Source organism: Pelophylax lessonae, assembly GCF_965119305.1.
Source record: "Pelophylax lessonae genome assembly, chromosome: 8".
NCBI classification, from domain to species: domain Eukaryota; kingdom Metazoa; phylum Chordata; class Amphibia; order Anura; family Ranidae; genus Pelophylax; species Pelophylax lessonae.
Window position 1 is genome coordinate 265328521 of NC_138775.1, and position 8837 is coordinate 265337357.

The following is an 8837-nucleotide window of genomic DNA, read 5'->3' on the forward strand; positions in this document are numbered from 1 at the left end:
AGAAGAGTTGGTGTAAGTCGTAAAACAATGGTTTAAACCTTTTATTCTAAGAAGAAGAAAGAAAAAGGTTGCTGTAACTGTGTACCAGTGTTTGGGGTTGGGTTTGAATTAGTTTGTCTCTTGAATTTCATTTGACACTACGAGCATGTCCACTTGTCCATTTTGCCCATAGTTCAACTTTAAGTAAAAAGAGCAATGTGCAGGAACCCATAGCAACCAAAGTCTCCATTAGTCATTAGACATCTATTGTTCTCTGTGCTGGCTATTTTACCAGTCTTGTTTTAAAGCTGAAGTTTAGGTATGGATGTTTTTACATAGATACGTTGGTCCAGTTTGGGGTGTTTGACACCATCTGTACATAAAAAGCCATTTTAACCTCTGTACCCTGGTGATTGGACTACAATTCATATTTTCAGGCAAGCAACTTAAAGGATTAACACATATGCAGACCTCTTGACACCAAAAGATGTGATTATGTAACTAGAACAGGGTGTGGTTTTCCCCCTGTAGACCATATGCTCTACAGACCTGAGCAGGCGCTATAGAATGCAGCTCGAAATATTGTACATGTGCACTATAGAACAACCTGATTGGTTTTAAGTGTTGCCCCTCCTTCTCCCAGTGCTGCTGTGCAGGGGATTGCAGAGAACTGAAATTTCAGGTACTTATATTCGTTTGTTTTAAAATATGTTAAAAAGAAAAAAAAAAACATAATTCACGCATTAATAATATTATATAAATGTCTAGCCCTAAAGTTTCCAAACTGTGGCCCTTTGTTTGCCTTTATCCAGCCCTTGGGGTACCATTCCTCCCACTGACACCAGCAATGGGACACTATTCCTCCCAATGACACTAACGATGGGGCACTATTCCTCCAAATGACACCAACAATAGGGCACTCTTTCTCCAAATGACACCAATGATGGGGCACTATTCCTCCCAATGACACCAACAATGGGGCACTATTCCTCCCAATGACACCAACGATGGGCCACTATTCCTCCCAATGACACCAGCAATGGGGCACTATTCCTCTCAATGACACCAAAGATTGGTAAGTATTCCTCCCAATGACATCAACAATGGGGCACTTTTCTTCCAAATGCCACCAAGGATGGGGTACTATTCCTCCCAATGAAACCAAAGATGGGGCACTTTTCCTTGCAATGACACCAGCAATGGGGCACTATTTCTCTCCATGACCCCAAAGATGGGTAACCATTCCTTCCAATGACATCAAAAATTGGGCACATTTCTTCGCAATGACACCAATGATGAGGCATTATTCCTCCAATACCAATGAGAGGGTACTTTTCCCCCTCCTACTGTCCAGAGGTGCTATGTCTTTTTTTACGTTACACAATATTTGCGCAGCTGTTTATCAAATGCAAATTTTTTTCAAAAACAAAAAAAAACAATAAAACGAATTTTAGAGCACACAATCACAATATAACACCCAGGTTTTTGGTAAGATTTTACAAATTAGATCACATAAAGTAAATAGATACTAAACATGTCAAGACTCAAAACAGAAAGCCGAATGCGGCCCTTTGCTTGCCTTTATCCAGCCCTTGGAGCACTATTCCTCCTACTGATACGAGGCACTATTCTTCCCACTGACACCAACCATAGGGCATTCATTTCTGTACTGACACAGAAACTGCATAGGATATGAAAGAAACAGAGGGCAGTATTCATAGTGTAAAACCGCATACAGCAGAACAGTTTATTCATATATAATGTACTCACAAGGCAAAGACAAGGCATTAAGTTAGGAAACGCGCCCGGCGCGTTTTGTAAGTAGGCAGACGTCATTAGGAGAAGAGGGCTGGCTGGATATTGATCATTAGTCCAGATCAAGAGCTGTTTTTGACAGCTTGGTCTCAGTGCTGGGAGTGTACTCTCAGCACAGAAACATCGGCTTCCCAGCAAAGCATATGTGTAGCGTGTGGGCATCAAAGCCTACCCTTTTGCTACCCCACATATGTGTTATGTGGTTGGCAACAGGTTAATTTCTATCACCAGGGGGCCTTGAAATGCTCTCCAATCACCTCCTGCTCTCAAAGTTACTGCATCCCCATGCTCCCTGGAGGAACGGAAGAACCTGGGAACCCCAACATGGGTGGTGTGGGGAAGGGGCAGCCCTTCTCACCATTATAAAAGTGACAGCAACCCAGATTACTTTTACACTTCTACTAAACAGCTGGTCGCCAGCTGAAAAAAATGATACAAAAAACCCATGGCTGCAGCTGCAGCCCTATACTTGTTTTAATCACTTCAAGTCCAGAGAATTTTAAAGTGGAACATTTACTATTTTTTAATTATTATGCTACTAGCATTAGTAAATAGATGGGAAATTATAAAATGTTTACTTGCTCTAAACTTTTTTTTACATTTCTTCAGTTACTTCCTGGTTTCTGGCCTAGGCCAAAATTATGTTATACATCCCAGGATTCTGCAGGAGGGGTTTTCTCAGCACACCTTCCTGCCTACATGCCTGAGCAGTGCAAATAAATCTTAGGAAGTAAATTCTGCATGAATCATCCCTAAGATGACCATGGCCAGACATGCTAGGGTTTTTTTTTTTTTTTTCAAAATAATTTCTTAGCAAAATTAAGCATGGAGACATGGATGGATGGGGGAGAGTGCTTTGAATATAAAAAAATGAATTAAATAGTGTAGTACCCTCTAGTGTGTGCTATAAGTAAAGTAGGAACATTTAACTTAGTTCAGGGCTAAGCCTGAGCTATGGAACTTGAGTCAGGGTTTACCAAAGTTCAGGGCTGGGGTGACTCATCCTGGCAGCTCTCTGGTGCCTCCCCCTGGTCTAGGAGGTTGTTGAATCTTCTAGATTTTGTGGGTAGAGGTTAGGAGGAGCTGCCTTGAATATGTATGGAGCCTCAGCCAATCCTCAGGAGGTAGGATGACAGGGTGCAGAGACCACTCTATAAATAGACATGGGCCATGCCAGCAGGGCAGTCGGGCAGAAGATTGAGAGTGTTGAGGAGGCTGTCGGTGGCCTTCAGGAGTGCCCCCTAGTCTAGGAGGGGTATCTTGCCTTGGGCTTGGACTCAGGTGCTGGAGGGATCCTGATAAAACACACAGGAGGAGTCTTTCCTGGAGGCATGGGAGCAAGAGAGAGGACAGAGTGAAAAGTCAACACTGTTGAGGACTAATAAGGGGGAGACTGCCACATGTAGCCAGTCTCCCTGAGGACAGTGGTGTGCTTAAGTCTTCAGCCTTCCCTGAGAGATCTCCTGATAGTCAGCCAGGTGGGCTGGTGAAAGGGGCAACTGCAGCTAGGTGGGTTGGCAGTGCCTGAAGAGGTGCTGCTGGGATCAGTGGCCACAAAGGAGAAGTTACAAGCTGTTTCACTACCCTGTGTAACACAAAAAGGGGTTACAAGTTCCTGCCCATAATGGGCCCTTGCTTATCTGACTGGGAGCCTGTCGGATAAATCAAAGTGATTCAGCTGGACCAAGCAAGTGCTGTGCAGGAAGAAAGTGATGGAGACTGTATATAGACTGTATATAAATAGATGTCCCTGAAGTTTTGCTGAAGTCAAGTGGGCATCCCATAACCTCCCATCCCTATCCATGTTGTTAACCCTCAAAAAAAAAACAGAATGGATTATTCTCTTACTCTGGGTGCTGAAAGAATTTGGTGTGCCTGGCTGTGCAGGAGTGGGGGATCCAAGTTTACCAGCAGTCATTAGAGTGCTACATTGTGTTTTAAGTTTGTGGTGCTCATATGCAGTGTCGTTCTGCTTTAAAAAAAAAATGCACTGTAAGCTCCTCTGGGGCAGGGACAATTATGAATGGTCCTATGTACACCGGAAAATCCTGCAGAATATGTTGGGTCTTTAGTAATGTAGGCATTATATGTACACACACATATAGAAATAATTTAATTCTGTTCAATATGATAAAATATGTATATATATATATATATACAGTATCTCACAAAAGTGAGTATACCCCTCACATTTTTGTAAATATTTTATTATATCTTTTCATGTGACAACACTGAAGAAATTACACTTTGCTACAATGTAAAGTAGTGAGTGTACAGCTTGTATAACAGTGTAGATTTACTGTCCCCTCAAAAAAACTCAACACACAGCCATTAATATCTAAACTGCTGGCAACAAAAGTGAGTACACCCCCTAAGTGAAAATGTCCAAATTGGGCTCAAAGTGTCAATATTTTGTGTGGCCACCATTATTTTCTAGCACTGACTTAACCCTCTTGGGCATTTAGTTCACCAAAGCTTCACAGGTTCCCACTGGAGTCTTCTTCCACTCCTCCATGACGACATCACGGAACCTTGTGCTCCTCCACCTTCCATTTGAGGATGACCCACAGATGCTCAATGGGGATTAGGTCTGGAGACATGCTTGGCCAGTCCATCACCTTTACCCTCAGCTTCTTTAGCAAGGCAGTGGTCATCTTGGAGGTGTGTTTGGGGTTGTTATCATGTTGGAATACTACCCTGCAGCCCAGTCCCTGAAGGGAGCGGATCATGCTCTGCTTCAGTATGTCACAGTACATGTTGGCATTCATGGTTCCCTCAATGAACTGTAGCTCCCCAGGGTCGGCACCACTCATGCAGCCCCAGACCATGACACTCTCACCACCATGCTTGACTGTAGGCATGACATACTTGTCTTTGAACTCCTCACCTGGTTGCCGCCACACACGCTTGACACCATCTGAACCAAATAAGTTTATCTTGGTCTCACCAGACCACAGGACATGGTTCCAGTAATTCATGTCTTTAGTCTGCTTGTGCATCATCTTTAGAAGAGGCTTCCTTCTGGGATGACAGCCATGCAGACCAATTAGATGCAGTGTGCGGCATATGGTCTGAGCACTGACAGGCTGACCCCCCATCCCTTCAACCTCTGCAGCATTGCTGGCAGCACTTATACGTCTATTTCCCAAAGACAACCTCTGGATATGACGCTGAGCAGGTGCACTCAACTGCTTTGGTCGACCATGGCGAGGCCTGTTCTGAGTGGAACCTGTCCTGTTAAAGCGGTATGGTCTTGGCCACTGTGCTGCAGCTCAGTTTCAGGGTCTTGGCAATCTTCTTATAGCCTAGGCCATCTTTATGTAGAGCAACATTTCTTTTTTCAGATCCTTAGAGAGTTCTTTGCCATGAGGTGCCATGTTGAACTTCCAGTGACCAGTATGAGAGAGTGAGAGTGATAACACCAAATTTAACACACCTGCTCCCCATTTACACCTGAGACCTTGTAATACTAACGAGTCACATGACACCGGGGAGGGAAAATGGCTAATTGGGCCCAACTTGGACATTTTCACTTAGGGGTGTACTCACTTTTGTTGCCAGTGGTTTAGACATTAATGGCTGTGTGTTGAATTATTTTGAAGGGACAGCAAATTTACACTAAACGAATGTAACTCTCAGGCTATCAATATAATTAAGAAGAGGGAAGAATCAAATCAATAAACGGATAGGAACAACAATTAAATTAGATTAGATAGGGCTGCTGCTACCACTCAAATGCTTTTTCTCAGCAATAGATTGTGTATAAATAGTGGGTGAAAATGTTGCGCTGCCCTTGGTCTACATAGTAAATATGGTACCTTCAAATCAATAAATTGCAAAGACACATCAACAGGTAAAGTGCATAAGCCAAATAGTTGAACGAACGTGCATATGGCCCCTTTCACACTTATGCGACCTAAAAGTCGCGTGATTTTACCGCAATTTTGCTGCCGCGATTTTGGCTGGACTTGAAGCAATGACTATGTCTCTGAACCTCAAAACACATTAAAATCATCCCAAAGTAGTGCAGGGACTACTTTGAAGTCGTTGCGACTGAAAGTCGTACAGATATGAACGGTACTCATTGGAAATCATGGAGTACGACTTCTCATGCAACTTTGCAGTCCCAAATCACAGGACAAGTCGCACAAGTGTGAAAGGGGCCTATATCTGAATAATAAATGACTATAAAACAAATTCATAATGAACTTATTATCATAAAGTGCCAAAGTGCAAGAATAAATCTAAAAAAGTGCACCGTGCAAAAATGCATCACAATGTGTATATTAAACAATAAAATCGGAATGGAACAAGTCCTTGATGAAGAGACACATCTGTTTACACATCAAGGACTTCTATTCCAATTTTATTGTTTAATATACACATTGTGATGCACTTTTGCACGGTGCACTTTTTTAGCTTTGTTCTTGCACTTTGGCACTTTATGATAATGAGTTTATTATGAATTTGTTTTATAGTCATGTATTATTCAGATATACGCACGTTTGTTCAACTATTTGGCTTTGCTATACTTTTTACTTATTGATGTGTCTTTGCAATTTATTGATTTGAAGGTACTATATATACTGTGTAGTCCAAGGGCAGCGCAACACTTTCACCCACTATTTATAGCAAATTTACACTGTTATATAAGCTGTACACTCACTACTTTACATTGTAGCAAAGTGTCATTTCTTTAGTGTTGTCACCTGAAAATATATAATAAAATATTTACAAAAATGTGAGGGGTGTACTGACTTTTGTGTGATACTGTCTATACAAACCATACGTCCCACATAGATATGTGTGTGACTTCATATATGTCTCCTCTCCATATAAAGTTTTTTTTCCCCCTATATTGATGATGTAATTTATACAAATAATCATCTATCTCCAAGAGAAGTGTGTCCGTCACAATCCGAAATAAAAAACATCCGTCATTTTGGAGTGATTAACGTCCTCCAGATGGCGAGGTCCTCGAATTTCAGCAGTCCCGCTTTGTTGTGATAATGATATAGTATCCAGAATGGGAATGTTTACTTTTTTCTTCTCCTTGCCGTATGGGTCAAACTTGGATTCCTTACAATCCTATTAAAGCATGGAGCTCATTGTAATTGTGTGTACAGATGAAAGCAGATTCCGTTATTATTTCTCCTAATTGTAAACCGATGCTGCTAGACTTACAGTACCGGGGGGAGGAGAAGCTGGGGAAGGGGGGGCTGGGGGTAAAAAAAAATCCTAAAAAACAGAAAAGAGAAGAAGGGAGGGGACGACTTGAAAGGACCACCACTGGCCACTTATGTAATCAATTCATATATGTCAAATCGGAGCAGAGATGGCTATCATTCTCTGTTAGCCGCCGCGGTGACAGGCTGCCACCCCAGTAGATGCAGGAAATGGAGCCATTTTCAAAGATTGGCTTAATACTACAGTTGATCTCAGCGATAATTTTAAATGGCAGTGGGGTGACGTTATGGAGAGGGTCAAAGGGAGAAGGCCAACGTCGCCTGTTGTTTCTGTTTAGCAGATCTCAGTCGTTTATTGTAACTTTAAAAAGTAAGTCCGGGCAATGAGTAACAGTGGTTGGTTAAATGCTAACCATATCCAGGAATCCCTGCAGCTGTGCTGAAGTCATAACATTTACCGTAATCTCTGATTTACTGTCATTTATTCATGGCAGGCAGATCCAACAGGTGTTTCATGGGATGAACGCAAAGTCCTCTGCGCTCTAAGGACCGGTTCACACCACAAGCAGTCCAGTGCGTTCACACCATTGCAGTGTGTTCCAGTACAGTCAACAAATGCAGAACATGCTGCATTTTTTCTGCAAGAAACTGTACTGGAACGTGGTAAAACACATCAAAAATGCACCGGAATGCATTACACCAAAACAAAATAAAGAAAAATGTTTGAGAAAAAACAAGAGCAAAAATGGTGTCTGGAATGCATAAAAGCAAAAAAATGACACCAGCACACCAAGGATCTCCAGAGTGGGTTCAAAACTTTAATCAGCGATCACATCGTTACAGCAGAGAGCCACGTTGCCTCATGAAGGAGTCATGTGTGGCTCCCCACATGGAAGAAAGATATATTTAAAATATATTTTAAAAAAACATTTTTTATTTTTCCCAAATATATTGGAAATTTATTTGAAATGCTACAATTTTGGCCATATTCAATATATTTCTATTTTATTGGAAATATATTTTTCTTCCATATGGGTCCGAAACGTTTCTATCTGCTGCAACGGTGTGATCGCTGATTAAAGCACTCTGGAGATCTTTGGTGTGCTGTTGACATTTTTTTGCTTTGTCTTTGACATGGTTCCAGCCGTTGGTTGCTACAGCACCCACTTAAGCCCCGTACACACGCACAGATTGTTGGCTGATCGATCGGCTGTCTTTTGCCCAGTGTTGTTTGTTGGTTGAAATGTGCTCTAGACTTGCACTGGACTTTTGTTGGCCAACAAAAACCAACTTCAGAAGTGATGTCATGTGATGGTTGACTTTCCCTGTGTTTTTTCTTCTCTGAGCATGCCCAGTCTTGCTCATCTGATTTTTGTCGGCCGAAATCTGTACTGACTGAGGAACAATCGGCCGTTCTGTTGTTGGCCAACAAAAATTTTATAGCCTGCACACCAGATTTTTTTCGGCGAAAAGTCGCAGTTGGTTGTCGGAAGCATCATACTAACAAGCTTACAATCGGCCGATCGGACGTTGGCCGACAATTTACGGCCAACAATCTGTGCGTGTGTACAGGGCTTTAGATGCACAGTCATTTCTACAGGAACCCATGGGTTGGGATTGTTGCATTAGAATGCATAAAAAAAGGCACTGGAACACACCGGAAAACATCAAAAATCCAAAATGCGCATTCATAAATGCAAAATACACTGAATCAGATCAATGGATGCCACAGTGTCGATGATAGTTGGAAGCACCGACACCTCATGTTCTCCGCCATCTTTGGTGCATTAAAATTCTTACCAGAGCAAATTAATTCTTTATAAAAAAAAATGAGTCAAATGCGTTTGTGTGTTAACC